Genomic DNA, 19,865 nt, shown 5'->3' on the forward strand with positions numbered 1-19,865 from the left:
ATGATTGTTTAAATTCTAGAGAGCAGAAAATAGGGATAAAAAGGAGGAGAAATTTAAATTGGACAATTAGGGTTCCAATTAACAACTTTGATTCAAGCTTGACAGAAAGTAGATTAAAATCATTAACTTCAATGAGATCCATCAATAATCTGTACTTTCCAGTAAACTACATACTCTGCATCATCAGCTCTAATAGAGATTAAAAGGTTGGTGATAAAATATAAGAGATAAACACTCTCTCCCACCATCTTTCTAAGTTATAAAGGTTTGGCTTTGTTATTATGGGATAGAGCTGTTGATGCCTTATGTTACATAGGATTTATTATTCTGAGCTTATTTTGGCATAGGACTAGAAAAGATCACCTCATGATCAACTAAGTCATCACAGATTTTGTGATGTATACTTTACTGTACTCGCTTGAGGTTTGGTCCTCATGAAAGTGAAACGTCCTCCTCCTCAGGCCTACGAAAGAAGCATGGGGGAAAAATATAATTTCCCCCACAACAAAAATATCAGATGGAGCCATCTCCAACCCAGAAACACAAATGAAAACAGTGAGAGACTCAAATGAAACTGCTATACTAAATTATCTAACTAGTATTACTTTTCTGTAGAACAATACATCTAGAATATTATGGTCCACATCAGAATTACATTTTTTTGTCCGCCATTTTCCAAGAGAAACCAATTCATTTTTTTGGACCAAAATGGGAAAAAATCATTTTTCCATTGTCTTATTATTTGTTGTCTCTATTTTGTTATTTTGTAACTTTAAGAAGCTTAACTTTACACAGCCGGTGACTACCATAATGACCCTCCCCCATGATTAGCAGATTTAATAATACTGACATAGGTGACAGACTCTAAGGACCCAAGATAGGAGTGACTTCAGATTTTTGAAGTGTGTGTTCACGTGCATATGTGTATATGTATGTAAAAATGTTATTCTCTACCAGTCAGTTAACTTGCGTTCTGTATTTAAGTTGAAATGTACCTGCCTTTGATCCAATATGTTGATGTTCTTGTCTCTGATTAGATAGGAGGTTACATGGTGGTCAGAAATTCTATGCGTAGGCAGTATTTGGTTGAGCCAAGGCCTTGGGATAACTTTCTCCATAAGGATGGTGTTCAGTTCTTCCAACATATAGCTAAAGGTTTCTAGAGATTGTATGGAGAAAAGAGCAAGGGTAATAAAGGCATTACATAATTTAAAAAATATTAGTGCCAATCCCACTACTTAAATAACAATGATTAAAAGAAAAGTATTGGTGAAAAACTACTTGTTTGGGGCAGAATGAGAAAAATTAAGGGGAAGGAAAAGAGGAAGAACAGAGAACGCTAGCTGTAGACTTTACCAGACTTCATGGTTTCAAGTCATCCTCACAAATACTGACAAAATGGAGTGATTGCTCTTGCTAGAAGAGAGAGAGACCCAGGACCGACCTATGGCTGACCGAGTCTCTTACCCAAGAGGAATTTGATTTGCATTTTCCTTTGTTTTATCAAATTCTTCGCATGTTATTTGTTTTTGTTTCTGTTTTTTTTAGATTTGTGGTACAATTTTACGGCTGTCAGAATTATATATCTGTGTTATTTCTGATGTAAATTGTTAAGTCCCATTGATCGCCTTCTACAATTGAATTCTCTCACTTTCAATAAATCATCTTTAAAAAATGTATGCTTAGACATGTAAGTTCATGATGAGTGTGGAATTCAGAGACTCTTTTTCATTCATTTTCCCAATAAGAAAATTAGGATCACAGACATTTAATGTCACGAGGGAAGTTAGTGCTTTCTGTGGGGATGGAATGGCGTCTGTTTTATCCATCACCAAATCCAGTACCTAGCAAATTACATAGAACACGGTAGGTGCACAATAACTATTTGACTTGATGGATAAAAAAAGAAAAAGAGGAGCGAGAGCCTGAGGTATTTCTACAGGTCAAAAGTTATTTATAAAGAAATTGCTTTTTGTTTTAACATTGAATCCACATTAAGCATTCGTTCTACCAGGAGCTATAGCCTCTATCACCAGATTCCAAGCAGGAATCAACGCAAATAATAGGATTGTTTACAAGTCTGTTGGTCAGATGATCACTTTACTCTCTGACCAAACCCTGTAATTATGGTGAGTACATGGTATAGATTTCCCAACACATTCAAATTTCAGATATCCTCCTCTATTGTTCCCAGAAATATACTTATGGTTGCCAAACTATGTAAATGCCTTTTTCTCTTGGCTCAGAGAATATGACCACTGTCTCAAAAAAAAAGTTTGCATACCAAAATATGATGAAAAATACTTTCAAAGCTATGCTCTATCTCATGGAAATTAGGATAATTCCCAGAAGATGTGATGAATAACACCAAGAAATCAGAATTAAAGTAGCAATGCAGTCAAGGTAGTTAATGAGACTGAAGTTCATATAGGAGACGAACTTTAAATATGATTATTACAAAAGGGACAGATAAAGACAATTCTATTTGAGAAGAATAGAAAGAAAGTGTGAAGATACACAATGACAGATTAGCAATTTTTCTATATAAGTGAGAAAGCAGATTAGCATATTAACCCTACCTAATAGGGATCTGATTGAAGATGCTCATGCAAGACTGGATAATGACCACAGCACTCACACAGAAAATATTAAGAAAATGGGTAAATAAATTAGTGGACTTTTCAAAACTCCAGACTGTTTCCATCACCAGTAAACATACACAATTATACCAGTTCAGGAATAAATCTGTTAGATCCTGTCCAATTCAGTTTCAAAGATGGAGTTCTACAAACCTGCATATGTCACAATATGCATAATTTAACAAGTTCTTTATAATGTCTAATTGTGAAATTAGTCTAATTTCAATGGTGGTGGTTATATTTTTGTTTTAATGACAGTGTTGTTTTTAGTCAGCTTTATATGTGGTTGATTTTTTAAATACATCTAAATTACTCTCTGAATTTGGTTGGACTCATCAATCCACTAGCACTTGCTTATCTACCTGAAAATGGTCAAGTTTCTAAAAGTCAGATTTAACAAATATATCCCTCTCAATAAATCTATTTTCTCAGGTTCATCACTTTGCAACCCAGGAAATACTGGTAGCCAGAACTACTAAGTAGCCTGCTCAGTAGTTAGGAAGCCACACTCTATCGTTTATTTAAATGCAAATTTTGGAATTATTTTGGGGTCTGCTTTCTTTTAGGGTTAAGCACTTTATGAACATTTTTTACAAATGTATTTTTTCCTATAAAGTTGCCTCTTCCTCGGTTGTTTAATAAGTACAGGATCAAATAAACAGCAATCCAAAGAAATGTGCCAAATAACATTTTGCAAAATTAAAATTTCGTAAAATATAACTTTATAAATACAGCCAGTCACACACAAAAACGATTACCTGATTAGTGTCAGATTTAGAAACTAAAAACTGCACAAGTTTGAAATGCCTATTTTAGAATTTTAATTTTCAGCCGGGAAGATCTATCTTTCCATCTCTTATCGACTCACTCCCACCTCCAAAAAAATGAAAGGAGAAAAACATAATCCATAGATGTGCAAATATTTAATAATATTCCTTGTGTTACAAGAGTCTTATATCTACAGTATTCAAAATTCTTAAACAAAAATAATACCTAACTATCACCATTGACATCTTAGAGTTTGTTTTCATTTGGAGGTCACAAGTCACTTATCCCAAAAAAGAAAACTCCACGAGAGAGTAATCTGTTTTCTGGAAACCTTAGAATTCATAGTTTAAAATTCTGTGTGCTTCTTATTCAATAACATACTATATTTACTTAAGGAGGAGTTATTCCTGGATAATGTTCACATCCAAATTTTTGGGTTGAATGAAAACAAGAGCCAAATAAACTTGGCAATTAGGTGAACAAATTTTCTGGCTTAAAAATGGCCTCTGTCTAGAAGCTCTACACAAAGCTTCTCCCAAACTCCCGCTAAAAGAACTATGTAAAGACAGAAAAGACGTAAATTTATGACCTTATAAACTAAGATTGACAGACAACCTAAGGCTGAATCTGGAAGGAATTTTCAACAATTGGAAGTCAGACAGAGTGAGCGTATTAACCAATTGGTGTCCTGCGTGTGTGTCATCTCCTAAAATAGACCAGCCCTGACAGAATGAGAGATGGTGGAAAGATACCAAACCTGATCCATTCCCCCCGGGCTCAGGCAGAGAAGCAGAGTCTACGTTGACCAAGATCTCTGTGGATGACCTTCTTCTCTCTTCCCTTCCTCCTCAGCCCATTCATCCCGTATGTTCTTCTATAAACTGAAACTCCAAAACTACCTGCATAGTAAGACAGAGAGGAGCAAGAGAAGCATGGGCTGGCAGTGAAATGCTAAATCCTTGGCAGTACAGACTGAAAAAACAAATCTCAGGGGACGGCACAGCCTTCATGAACCAATGGTTCATGAAGAGATGCTAAGAGCTCTGCACAGTGCCTAGTTCCTCTGCTGTGGAACTGAGGGTAAGTTTTGCTCAGAAAAAACAGATGAGCAAAAGGTCAATCCACTCCTGAGAACTCTGACTCTGGATACTTTCTTGTTCATTTGATGATTAATAAAAGTAATAATAATGAAAATAATAATAATATAGCAGCTACTAAAAGTTGCCATGAGACAGGTACTATTTTTGAAATGATTAGAAATATCTAATCAGGGCCGGCCCCGTGGCTTAGCGGTTAAGTGCGCGCGCTCCGCTGCTGGCGGCCCGGGTTCGGATCCCGGGCGAGCACCGACGCACCGCTTCTCCGGCCATGCTGGGGCCGCGTCCCACATACAGCAACTGGAATGGATGTGCAACTATGACATACAACTGTCTACTGGGGCCTTGGGGGAAAAATAAATAAATAAAATCTTTAAAAAAAAAAAAAAAAAAAAAAGAAATATCTAATCATTTAATCCTCATAAAACCCTGTGAGGGGTGTGTGATTATCCCATTTCACTGACGAGGAGACCAAGGCAAAGAGACTTTAAATTAAAATAATTTGCCCAAAGTTATATGGTAGTAAGTGGTTAAGCTATGATTTAAACCCAGACAGTCTAACTCTAAAGTCTCTGCTCATAACCATGACTATAAACAAATTAAAAAAGTATTTCAAAAACATACAGCCTAGGTATTAATACTGTAGGATGAAATAAAAGAAATAGCATCCTGAAGATTTTAGGAGGACCATGCATCTGAAAATGATTTATTACAGGAACCGTGAAAATGGAAAAATAACTGGAAAATGTTTAGCATCCCAAAGAGGATTCAAGAAGACCTGGCCTCTCTGAAAGAGGAATAGAAAAGCAAAAAGAGAGAGTAGGTTGGAGTTAAACAATAAGTAGATGAGATAATCTGATAGATGTTCACATTGGTGATACCAGTTCACAGCCTTGAGGCCTGCTTTGGCCAACAGAATGCTCAAAAGCAATATCACACCCGTTATGAAACTAGACCCCAAGAGACCGTGTGTGTTTTTGCTCTCTCTATTGGATCCTTCAGTCTTCCATGAGCATAAGCTCAGGTAGTCTGCTGGAGGATGAGGGGCCACATGGGGAGGAGAGAACTGACCCACTGAAGCCATCCTGGACCTGCGAGCCCGCAGTCAACTTGCCAACCGACAGCGGCCAATGAATGAGCCCAGGTAAGATCAGCCAAGGCTGGCGCACACAGCAGAACCACCCAGCTGACCCGTGGATATGTGAGAAATAAATTATTGTTGTTTTAGCCTGTATGTTTCGGGGTGGCTTATTACTCAGCAATAGAGCTATACACTATGGACACTAAATACGTAAAAAGGTGGAATGTGCCAGATTATTTCCTCCACCAATTATTTCCTTTCTACCTTATGCTCTCTTTGGAAAAATTATGTCGCAAATTCTTTCTCTGACCATCTGCCTCCACAAGCCCTGCTGAAGGGACATGAGGTCACGTGACCCTCTCCCCCTAACCACAGCTATTTAGACCAAGAGTAAAAATCTGGCCCAAACAGGACCCATCACATTCTCTTTTATAAGAATGTAAAATTACCTTTCAAAGACTAATCAGTATTTGAGTGAAGAGGAAGCCATTCTGAGGACAAAAGCAAAATCAATGCGCAAAATGAAGCAGAGAAAAAGAAAGCATGAAAGGTCTCAGAGAGAGGATTGACTATTCATGCTGCATGTCCTTTCCTTGGGCCTATGAGATGTTTACACCTTTGTTGTTTCCTTTTTTTCAGTCATGAAATATGTTCCCATTTTGCATGCATCTGAGGGTAGCCTGCTCATTCTTCAAGACATCTCCTCATGTGTAAATATTTCCAGGGTTTTCAATAGGATGGAATTGACGTTTATTGAAAGAGGACAAAACCAATTTTTTTTTTTTTTTTTTTTGGTGAGGATGATTGTCCCTGAGCTAACATCTGTGTCAGTCTTTGTCTATTTTGCGTATGGGACGCTGCCACAGCATGGCTTGATGAATGATGTATAGGTCTGCGCCTGGGATCCAAACCTGTGACCTCTGGGCTGCCAAAGTGGAGTGTGTGAACTTAACCACTATGCCACTGGGCCAGCCCCAGACGAAACCAATTTTTAACAGCAACAGTGTAGAAATACTGTAAGGTACAAAGGATTTTAGCTTTTCTAATTTCTACTGTCAGTTAGATCGTCTTTATCTAGTTATTTTTTTTGGAAAGCAATAAGAAAAGGTAGGCTTTCATGAGAAAATTTCAAAATTAGTCTTTTCCTCTTCAATTTGTATGATATTGAGTGTGTTTACACATGAAGAGTAAAATGAGAAATTGATGCACTTCTCTGGAAAAATTAGTGATCTAGTATGCAAAGAACATTAGGAAATAATGTGAATTCCATCTCCATCTCCATATAGTGTTTCCTGCTGTGGAGATCTTAACAGTGTTCTAGAGTGTTCTTCCCATGATAGAGTTAAGATCTCTACAGCAGAAACTACTGGATGGAGATGGAATTCATGTTATTTCCTAATATTCTTTGCATGAGTATTTTCTCCAGTGGTGTAAGGTGTTAGATAAAGAGATTTCTGAAACCACTCCTCTTCTCCTTTTTCATGTGCTCAAATTAACTGTTGAGAAAATACAGTTTTGAAGAGGCTTAGTGTTTAAATCAAAATCCACTGGTGAATTGTATAAGTCTCCACTTTGCTGTATCTTAAATTTTGAGTCTAATGTGGATTTCCTGAAAGAGTTCTCAATTTACAACATTTTCTCTTCTGTGCCTTTTGTAAAATGATATGTGTGACTTTCCTGAATCCAAGTGAACATAACAGCAGATCCAAAGAGACTAAGATGCTGATACAAAAGCTGACTGAAGGATTTCTTCATTTCTTTACTAAAAAGGGTAGGGGCGAAGGAGAAGAAAAATGCACCCTTGACAATTTACTTCTCTTCTTCTTTCCTCTTTTGTTACTTATGTTCACTAAATTGCCACTGGCCCTTTGCATGGATTGTTTGTCGGCTCCCCATTCCTGCTCATAGAAGTTGGTGCTGCCAATACTGTTCCTGGAAGTAACAGTTTAGATAGATCCTGAAGGCCTCTTAGAAGATGGTCCAGGCACATAATTACACTGATTGAAAACAAACAAGAAGAAGAATAACAAAAACAAAACTAAGGCCCGGAAGACTGAACCATTACTTATATGTTGTCACAGCCATCAATCCTAAATTTAAATAAATTAAATGATCAGGAAAAGAAATTAAGTCAAAAAAGATGAGGAGGAAAAAATAATATGCAGATACTCAACTCTGAGTTTTCTGGGTTAAGGGTGCAAAATAAACATTAATTGAAAACTATGTGTGATGCTGTAGGGGAAGGTTTCTGTTTTTGATGTTACAGAGGAGCCAAATATAAGCAAGTAATGAGTGAGAAGACTGAAGACAGTGCTTACAGGGGCTCAGTAAATATTTATTATTTGGCCAAGTCCTTTCATCACCCTCTACCTTTATAATCCAAGAGACTTCTGCAGAATCCTTCAGGGGAAGTGGAGAGAACACAGACTTTGAGTATAGTCAAGCTCAGATGTATATTCTAGCACCTAATGTTTCTAAACCTCATATTCTTGAGTTTAACGATAATATATATTTTATGGATAAAGCATGAAAAGGAGCTAGCACGTAACAGGCAATGAGTAAAAACCTGTTATCATTATTGGTAGCAAGATGAGTGTAGTTGTAGTATTAGGTGAGCTAGCAGGAGAAGCTCTTGCAGCAAGAGAATATTAACTCTTAGAAAATTGGGCAAAGAGGGTCAGAGTGAAAAAGTAGAAGGGATTCAAGAATAAGCAGTTAATTTAGACTAGATATTACTTTATTTCCTTCACTTTTATAAAACTCAGTAAGATCTATTGGAGCCAATCAATTAGCAAATTTTTGAGTATCAAAATGAATCAGGGAATCAGGGTCAACAGTGTCACTGGTCCAGAAACTTACAGCTAATAAAAAAGTAATAATCATTTCATACACTTGCAGAGGTGCTTTGAAGGAGAAGGGTAGTGTGATAGATTATTATAATAATGACTCCCAATAAATCCCATCTTTCTGTGTCCAGCACCTTCATAATGTGACATGGTAGCTCCTGACATCAAGAAGTGGAGTCGGGCCAGCCCAGTGGCGTAGTGGTTAATTTCAGCATGCTCCACTTTGGCAGCCCACGTTCCTGGATTCGGATCCTGGGTGCAGACCTACAGCATTTGTCAAGCCATGCTGTGGTGGCAACCCACACACAAAAATAGAGGAAGATTAGTACAGATGTTAGCTCAGGGCCACTCTTGCTCACCAAAAAAAAAAAAAAGAAGTGGAGTCAATTTTACCACTCTTTTCACTCACTTTGTGAGTTGCTCTGCCGGTATAATATGGCAGAAGAAAAGTCGTGTGAATTCTGAAGCCTTGGTCTTCACAGACTGTACAGATTTAGCCCTTGCTGTCTTGGAACCCTGAAACCACCACAAGGTGAAGAACGTCAGTCAAGTGTAATGGAGGATTAGAGGTCAACTGGAGGAAAATAAAGAAGCCCCAACTGTGAATGATGCCATCTTGGACGCTTCAGCCTCAGTCTAGCCATCAGGCTGTAACCACGTGAGCGATCCCAGGAAAGATCAGCAGAAGAACTTCCCATATTGGCAAATCACAGAATTATAAGAAACAATAAATAATCATTTTTAAGCCACTCAGTTTTGAGTTGATCTGTTACACTGCTACAGGTAACTGAAAGAAATTGCTACCTGGGAGTGGGTTGCTGCCATTACAAAAACCTAAAATTTTGCCATTATCTTTGGGCTCAGTCATTATCTTTGTGGCTACAGTCATTGGATGTCCTCTGACATCCTCCAGGTGCTGGATTAGGTGTATTGTGGCTTCAGCTATAAACAAAACACAGTCTTCATAGTCAAGATATACACTATCTTATCAAGAAGGTCTAACTGGAAGGCAACATTAAATCATTGCTATGGAAGAATCACAAACAAGTCTATGATAACACAAAGAGGAAAGAAGGGTTGTGGGAAACTTCATGAAGAACGAGGCAATTGAATTGGACTCCAAGAACAGTCAGGACTGTAACAGGCAAGGATGGGGCTGATGAGCATTCCAGCTGTAGGGACATCCTGAGCAAAGGCGCAGAGGTAAAAAAGCACAAGGGAGGTTCTGGGAAGAATGAACCGTCCAGGTTGACAGGTGTCTAATGTGCAGGACAAGAGGCAGGCTTGTAGGAGCAGGAACATGGGTTGGAGGCAGAGTGCCAGGCCTTGAGGTCAGGCTAAGTACATTGGACTTTCAGGCATGAAAAAAACATAGGAGAGTCCAACAAAGTGAGTCAACCTGATTTTATCAATTGTGCTTCAAGGAGCTAGATCCAAAAATAGGTCAGGACCCTATTTGTACAATTATCAAATTTTCTTGACCTTTTTTGGATTCAAGATACTTTATGATGTGTTATATGAACTTGTTGTTATGATATTTTAGAAAACAAGATATTCTGAAATAATCATTGATTTTTCTCTAAAACAATGTTAAACAGTATAAATAATGCTATAGGCTCTGATAAATGTAGGATATTTTTATTCCTGTGCATACCTTGTCTCTATCCCAAATTAAGGGGATATTTACATGAAGTAAAAAAATCAAAGGAATGTTTCATACTCTTAATTATATCAGTACCATTCTCTGACGTAACTGTATAATTTTTTTAATTGAGTTGTCTAAATTTACTTGCTGCTTAGATTGAATCACCATTATTTCTTATTCGAAATTGATCAAATGTAATTTGATGTACTCCACTCACCTTGTTTACCCCTCTCCACTATCATTAGATATTATCCTGTTTGTAGATGTTTCTACTAAGAGATTTCATATTTAAAAATAAACAAACTAAACCAAAACACTTAACCTCATCAGCTATATTGATATATTAGAAAATTAAACATACAGAAAATGTTAAATTTATCAATAAAAGGGGCAAACAATCTCTTAAGGGCTTCCTACTGTGATATAACCAACTACTAGGTTGATCTTAGAAATCAACATAATTGCAATAAAAGACAGCACATATCCCCTGTGTAATCAGTGGTTTATTATCTAATAAATTATTTAATCTAACTTATGTATTCAGGTATCACCATGAACAGGCCTTCTATTGTCCCTTACGACATTGTGTGCTAGAATGCAATATTCCTTTAAAACCTCCAAAATAAAAGAGGCAAACACCAGCTTGAGGCCAGACAAGAAGCCTGTGAAACTTCAGACAGTTTTCATCACAGCTGGCCAGGCCTGGGCAGTTTCAGACAAAGGACTTCCGCCTTTATCTGGCCCATATTTTGATGTCTCATTCAGCTAAAGATAAAAGAAAAGATGTGCTTTGAAATTTAACCATTAGGGTGGCAAAGAAATCAACATGCAAATGTCACCCATACATGAATTCAAGATGAAGTGTGTGTTTGTCATTGCAAACTTAGATCTTGTTGGTATTTTTTCCTACCAAAGTAGTAGGATAAAATCTGGATGAAATATGAGTGCTGGATTTAGTCCAATTGAAGTTCTTTAAATTATACATCTTATTTACAAAGAGCACAGACAGATATACATATATATATATGTCAAGAGTACGTGGAAAGACTATCAGAAGAGATGACATGAAAAATGAATCTGATAATATGATACACTTTAGCTTAGGCAATCAAGAAGACTAGAGACTGACTCCATATCTGTGTTTTCAAAAATCTTATCAACTTCTATCATGGAAATGAGCTAGTTTCTTGGAAAAAGTGAAGTACGGTTCTAAAGGAACTTGCACACCTGTTGTGATATTGACCTGAAAGATACGGACAGAGTCAGGATCTGCTCTATGCATGTTTATAGAGAAAAATTTGCAAAACTGCATTGGATTCATTTTCAAATGTAGAATAATTGCACATGTATCTTCTTATAGTGTATAGTGTATAGTGTATAGTGTATAGTTTCTTATTCTCTTGATTCAGAAGCCACTTTCTAAAGTTGTGATTCCAAATAGTTTGTGTGATTTTATGAGAATTTTATGTTTGTTCTTATATTTTTGCCATTAAAAACTCCAAAGAAAATGACTAGTCACTCTCTCAACTCTCAACATACAAATCCATAGTTGAATGAAGAGGACGATTAAGAGTCTGGAAAGGATCTGAAGAAGTTTGTTTTGGAACAGAAGGTTTAACATTAGGAAAGGCCATGATGGTTGTGTTAAAATAACTGGAGGACTCTCATATAAAAGATGGACTTTACTTGATCTAAGGCAGAACCTGGAACAATATGTTAACTGCAGTGAGGAAAAATATGTTGTTATAATTTAACTGAGTCAAAAATGAGTGGTTCATCTTATAAGACAGGGAGACTGGAAGATTACCTTCATGCATTTATTCCTTCTGGACACATTTTTGGGATGTAAACTTTGGAACAGAATTTGGGAATACGAGGATAAGTAAAATATAATTTCTGCCTTAAGGGTTAATATTTTCTTGGTAGGCAAAGAGAATTAAAAGTACAGTACATTATGGTATACATTATGGTATTCTAGAAGAACTCAGAAATGAGTCATTTAAATCCACTCAAGATTAATATATGTTGAAGAGGGAGGTGTCTTGGAGTACTTCCAGAATAGCTATCATTTCAGTTGAATTTTGAAGAAAAAGTAGGAGATAGCCTAGGTTGAAAAAATGTTCTGTGATTATTTTAGAAGGAATTTAATTATTAGTTCAGGTATTAAACCAAATGGTATTTAAATCCAACCCATTTGTGAATTAAGTGGTCTCAGATGTCAATCAAAATTCATGATTTAAAAGTTTTAACCTTGTACCACATACAAAAATTAAGTAAACATGAATCAAAGACTTAAGTGTAGGATCAAAAACCATATATATATGGTATATAGGGTGTATATAGCATATATATGTATATGTGTATGTATATCTATGTATCATTAAAGAAAAGCTTCATGACATTGGATTTAGCAATAATTTCTTAAATATGACACCAAAAGCACAGGTAACCAAAGAAAAAGTAGATAAATTGTACTACATCAAAATTTAAAACTTCTATGGATCAAAGGACACAATCAACAGAGTTAAGAGGCAACACATGGAAAGGGAGAAAATATATGAAAGTCATATACCTAACAAAGGGTTAATATCTAGATTATATAAAGAACTCCTCCAGCTCAATAACAAAATTAACAAACAACCCAATTGAAAAATGGGCAGAGAACTAGAATAGCCATTTCTCCAAAGAAGATATATAAATGGGCAAAAAGCACATGAGGACATGCTCAACATCTATAATTACTGGAGAAATGCAAAACAAAATCATGAGATATACCTTCACATCTATTAGGATGGCTACTATAAAATAAAATGAAAAGTAACAGATGTTGGAGAGGATGTGGAGAAATTGGAACTCTTGTGTACCATTGGTGGTAATGTAAAATGGTGCAGCTGCTATGGAAAAATAGTATGGCAGTTCCTCAAAAAAAAAAAAAAATAGAATTACCATATGATCCAGCAATTTCACTTCTGGGTATATACACAAAAGAACTGAAAGCAGAGACTCAGCTAGATATTTGTATACCCACATTCATAGTAGCATTATATGCAATAGCCAAAAAGCAGAAGCAACTCAAGTGTCTATTGACAAATAAATGTATAAACAAAATGTGGCATATACATACAATGGAATATTATTCAGCCTTAAAAAGGAAGGAAATTTTGACATATGCTACAACATGGATGAAACTCGAAGACATTAGGTTAAGTGAAATAAGCAAGTCACAAAAGGACAAATACTGTATTATTCCACTTACGTGAGGTACTTAGTGTTGTCAAATTCATAGAGACAGAAAGTAGAGTGGTAGTAGCTGGGGGTGGGGGAAGTGGAAATGGGGACTTATTGTTCAATGGGTACAAAGTTTCAGCATTGCAAGATTAAAAGCGTTCTGTGGATGGATGGTGATGGTAGCACAACAATGTTAATGTACTTAATGTCACTGAACTGTACATTTAAAAATCATTAAGGTGGTAAATTTTATTTATGTGTATTTTACAACAACTAAAAAAGACTTTTGAGAAATACTTACATTTAAAATATAATGAATTAGGGTGTTTTTCTTTGAAAACTTTTGAGAAGTTTTTTTTTCTCTATTCCTAGAATCAATAAAAAAATTTATTGGGAAGCAAAGCGTAACAATTCTACAGGATAATCTACAGCTAAAATCTACAGTGAGAGGTTTTTCTTCTCTACTTAGTTTACTTCCTCAACTACATTGTTTGTGGACAAGAAATTCATTGTAGTTAATGGCAGATTTGTCCTCCTAGGACCTTGACTGTTAGATCTCTAAGTCCCCACAGTATTTCCAAGTGGGTTGGGGAGGAGAAAGGGATCATCTTTATGCATATGTTCCACCTGAGGCTTCAGAGTCCAGGATGATGATTAAGTCCAGGTATTATTCTAATAACACAAATACTTGTTATTATCATAACAGATTTAGTGTATTGAGCACTGCCTATGTGTCAATAACTGTGTTAAGTAATTTGCAAGCATTACCTTATTTAATTATAAGTGCCTTTTTCCTACACGGTCTAAGAAGACTATTTAAAAAATATTACACATCTTCAATCCCCATAGGTTTGAAAAAAATTGTTAAATATATGTGTTTCCTTCCAATGAGGAAAGTAGAAACTCTAAACTTCTCATTAGTCTGAAAGACCACCCTAGGACTACATCATAGCTTTAGAGAAGAACAACACTTAATAAGGTAGAAACTCCTTTTAAGGAAATGAATTGTAATTTATCTGAATTTGGATACTTTGGGAATTCATAGGAAAAACTGACTAGTGTTGATAAAGGCAATAAAAAAAACCACAAGGCATATTTAAGTCTTTATGCAATGGAAGCCTTATTTATAATAATCTTAACATATATGAAACAAACCTGAGACAACAGAAAAATTAGTTAAAAACATAATGTCTATATTAAGATTGTTAATATATATTAACATATATATGTCTATATTAAGATGAAGATAAGCATAATGTCTGTATTAAGAAAAGGATAACTTTTCTCAGTTATCCTTTTGAGAAAAGCAATTTTTTTATTGTTTATTGGCTACTCACAATGTCCAAATAAAATATTGAGTGTAATAACAAAGGAGAACTTGTTAGTCAGTGGTTAGTTTGTTATAATCAGATGAAATCACACTGTTTACTTTTAAGTAATCTAGGTGGACAACGAACAGAGGGGATAATGGATACATTACATTGAGCACTGAAATATCCTGGGCAAATAATACCTGTATCCTAGTAGCAAGAGGTGAAGTCTAATTTGCCTACTAAAATGGGGGGAAATCTCTCATTGAATAAATATGATGGTTCAGGACTTATGCAATAGATTCCAATGTAAGAAATTGCGATAATAAATGGGTTAATAAGCTTGTTTAAGGATTATGGCTTTACAATAGTACCGCTTGACTTTCTCAGCATTGAGCATTGTTATTTTGAAGTCCTTCCTAGAGCACTCATGAAACTAATGTTCCACTTGCTTCTTTAGCACAAATATCTTCTCGGACCTTAAAATTGTACATCTTTAATTTATAGGCATAACTGAATTTAAATCAAAGGCTTTCCTGGTTTTTTTGGCAGAAATGTATATGACTCAGAAGATGATGATGGTATTTCTTCACTCATTGTGGCAGAAATGGCTCCTGACCCCAATTTACAGTTCAGAGTTGTCACTGGGAACAACTGTACACCCAAGAACTAAATTTTTCAGCTCCCCTTGCATTGCAGTTGGGTCAACTGACTAGTCTCCATCAAAAAGATGGGAGCAAAACTGGTGTATGTCACTTTTTGACTGAAGTTTTTAAGAAGTGGGCGTGCATTTTTTATATTCTCCCTCCCTATTTTATAGCTGGATATTGACTCCCAAGATAAGTTTGTAAGCTATGTTTTGAAAATGGTAGAGCCTCTCTCATTCTGGGCCCATGAATGGCTGAGGACAAAGCCACTCCCCAAACCTAACCCTACCTCTCTCTACTGCTAATTGGACTTCATATGAGCAAGTATTAAACTTCTCTTGTGATATGACACTAAGCAATTAGTGTTAATTTAATTGATAACCTCACCCTTACATCTAATCAAAAGTCTGTTAATCCAGGGACACCCCTGGAACATTGAGAACTGAGGGAAGCACACTGCAGGACTCCTAAGGCATCACTTCTACAAGGTCACCTATCCAAGAGCAGGAGACGTAGCTGACCTACCTAATACGTAGACACAAGCACAGGGAAAGAGGCAAAATGAGGAGGCAAAGGAATACATTCCAAGTAAGGGAACAGGACAAAACTCCAGAAAAGGAACTAAGTGAAAGAGAAATGAGCAACCTACCCGACAGAGAGTTCAAACTAAGAGTGTTAAGGATGCTTATTGATGTGGGGAGAAGAATAGATGAACTCAATGAGAATGTCAACAAAGAAATGGAAGATATAAAAAAGAACCAATCAGAAATGAAGAATACAACACTGGAAATGAAAAATTCGCTAGACGGACTCAAAAGCAGAGTAGAGGATACAGAAGAACGGATCTGTGAGCTGGATGAAAGACTAGAAGAAATTATGCAAGCTGAACAGGTAAAAGAGAAAAGAATTAAAAAGAGTGAGGACAGTCTAAGGGACCTCTGGGACAACATCAAGCACAGTGACATCCGTGTTATAGGTGTCCCAGAAGGAGAAGAGCGAGACAAAGGGGGAGAAAATCTATTTCAAGAAATAATAGATGAAAACATCCCTAACCTAAGGAAGGAAGCAGACATCCAGGTACAGAAAGCACAGAGAGCCCCAAACAAGATAAACCCAAAGAGGACCACACCAAGACACATCATAATCAAAATGTCTAGAATTAAAGATAAAGAGAGAATCCTAAAAGCTGCCAGAGAAAGACAAGTTACATACAAAGGAAACCCCGTAAGGCTATCAGCTGACTTCTCAGCAGAAACCTTACAGGCTAGAAGAGAGTGGCACAATATATTTAAAGTGCTAAAAGGAATAAACTTACAGCCAAGAATACTCTACCCAGCAAGATTATCATTCAAAATGGAAGGAGAGATCAAAAATTTCCCAGACAAGCAAAAATTAAAGGAGTTTGTCACCAAGAAACCAGTGCTACAAGAAATGTTAAAGGGACTGATTTAAGGGGAAAAGAGAAGACCACAAATAGGAAAAATTATCTATTTCCCTGATAAGAGGGCAATGGATACAAATGCACAAAAAAGAGGTTAGATATGATATCAAAAACATAAAATGAGAGAAGAGGGGAGTTAAAGAGTAGAGCTTTCAGACAGAGGTCAAACTAAAGAGATCATCAATTCTGTATAGAAGAAGAAAGGAACAGAGAAGGACTACTAAAACACTGAGAAAAAAAGTTAAAAAATGGCCGTAAGTACACACTTATCAATAGCTACTTTAAACGTCAATGGACTAAATGCCTCAATTAAAAGGCATAGGGTGGCTGATTGGATTAAAAAACAAGACCCATATATATGCTGCATACAAGAGACACACTTCAGACCTAAAGACACTCACAAACTGAAAGTGAAGGGATGGAAAAAGATACTCCACGCAAATGGCAATGAAAAGAAAGCTGGGGTAGCAGTACTCATATCAGACAAAATAGACTTTAAAACAAAAACGGTAAAAAGAGACAAAGAAGGGCATTACATAATGATCAAAGGAAACAATCCAACAAGAGGATATAACACTTGTAAATATCTACGCACCCAATGTAGGTGCACCTAAATATATAAAGCAATTATTAACAGACATAAAAAGAGAAACAAACAGTAACACAATAATAGTAGGGGACTTTAACACTCCATTTACACCAATGGATAGATCATCCAAAGAGAAGATCAATAAGGAAATATTGGCCTTAAATGACACACTAGAACAGATGGACCTAGTAGATTTATACAGAGCATTCCATCCAAAAACCGAAGAATACATGTTCTTTTCAAATGCACATGGAACATTCTCCAGGATTGATCACATATTAGGCCACAAAACGAGTTTCCATAAATTTAAGAAGATTGAAATAATACCAAGCATCTTTTCTGACCACAACGGTATGAAACTGTAAATCAACTATAGGAAGAAAATCAGAAAAGCCACAAATATGTGGAGATTAAACAAAATGCTACTGAACAATCACTGGGTCAATGAAGAAATCAAAGAAGAAATCAAAAAATACCTGGAGACAAATGAAAATGAAAATACGACATGCCAGAATTTATGGGATACAGCAAAAGCGGTTCTAAGAGGGAAGTTTATAGCGATACAGGCCTATCTCAACAAACAAGAAAAATCTCAAATAAACAATCTAACAATGCACCTAAAGGAACTGGAAAAAGAAGAACAAACAAAGCCCAAAATCAGTAGAAGAAGGGAAATAATAAAAATCAGAGCAGAAATAAAATGAAATAGAGACTAAAAAAATAGAAAAATTAATAAAACCAAGGGCTGGTTCTTTGAAAAGATCAACAAAATTGACAAACCTTTAGCTAGACTCACCAAGAAAAGAAGAGAGAAGGCACAAATAAGTGAAATCAGAAATGAAAGAGGAGAAATTACAACAGACACCTCAGAAATACAAAAGATTATAAGAGAATACTATGAAAAGCTATATGCCAACCAATTCGACAATCTGGAAGAAATGGATAAATTCTTAGAATCATGCAATCTTCCAAAACTGGATCAAGAAGAAGTAGAGAATTTGAATAGACCAATCACCAGTAAGGAGATTGAAACAGTAATCAAAAACCTCCCCAAAAATAAAAGTCCAGGACCAGATGGCTTCCCTGGTGAATTCTACCAAACATTCAAAGAAGACTTAATACCTATCCTTCTCAAACTCTTCCAAAAAATTGAGGAGAGGGGGAAGCTCCCTAACTCACTCTACGAAGCCGACATTACCCTGATACCAAAACCAGACAAGGACAACACAAAAAAAGAAAATTACAGGCCAATATCACTGATGAACGTTGATGCAAAAATCCTCAACAAAATACGAGCAAATCACATACAACAATACGTTAAAAAGATTATACACCGTGATCAAGTGGGATTTATTCCAGGTATGCAGGGATGGTTCAACATTCACAAATCAATCAACGTGACACACCACATTAATAAAATGAAGAATAAAAATCACATGATCATCTCAATAGATGCAGATAAAGCAATTGACAAGATACAGCATCCATTTATGATAAAAACTCTGAATAAAATGGGTATAGAAGGAAAGTACCTCAACACAATAAAGGCCATATATGACAAACCCACAGCTAATATCATCCTCAATGGTGAAAAACTGAAAGCTATTCCTCTAAGAACAGGAACCAGACAAGGATGCCCACTGTCACCACTCCTATTTAACATAGTACTGGAAGTCCTAGCCAGAGCAATCAGGCAAGAAAAAGAAATAAAATGGATCCAAATTGGAAAGGAAGAAGTGAAACTGTCACTATTTGCAGATGTCATGATTTTATATATAGAAAACCCTAAAGAATCCACCAGAAAACTTTTAGAAGTAATAAACTAATACGGTAAAGTTGCAGGATACAAAATCAACACATAAAAATCAGTTGCATTTCTATACACTAACAACGAAGTAGCAGAAAGAGAAATTAAGAATACAATCCCATTTACAATTGCAACAAGAAGAATAAAATACCTAAGAATAAACTTAACCAAAGAGGTGAAAGATCTGTACACCGAAAACTATAAAACATTGCTGAAAGAAATTGAAGAAGACACAAAGAAATGGAAAGATATTCCATGCTCTTGGATTGGAAGAATTAACATAGTTAAGATGTCCATACTTCCTAAAGCAATCTATAGATTCAATGCAATCCCTATCAAAGTTCCAACAACATTTTTCACAGAAATAGAACCAAGAATCCTAAAATTTGTATGGAACAACAAAAGACCCCGAATAGCTAAAGAAATCCTGAGAAAAAAGAACAAAGCTGGAGGTATCACACTCCCTGATTTCAAAATATACTACAAAGCTATAGTAACAAAACAGCATGGTACTGGCACAAAAACAGACACGTAGATCAATGGAATAGAATCAAAAGCCCAGAAATAAACCCACACATCTATGGACAGCTAATCTTTGACAAAGGAGCCAAGAACATACAATGGAGAAAAGAAAGTCTCTTCAACAAATGGTATTGGGAAAACTGGATAGCCACATGCAAAAAAATGAAAGTAGACCCTCACCTTACACCATACACAAAAATTAACTCCAAATGGATTAAAGACTTGAATGTAGGACCTGAAACTAT

Source organism: Ceratotherium simum, chromosome 16 (assembly GCF_057802395.1).
Source record: "Ceratotherium simum simum isolate JZ-2026a chromosome 16, ASM5780239v1, whole genome shotgun sequence".
Taxonomy (NCBI): domain Eukaryota; kingdom Metazoa; phylum Chordata; class Mammalia; order Perissodactyla; family Rhinocerotidae; genus Ceratotherium; species Ceratotherium simum.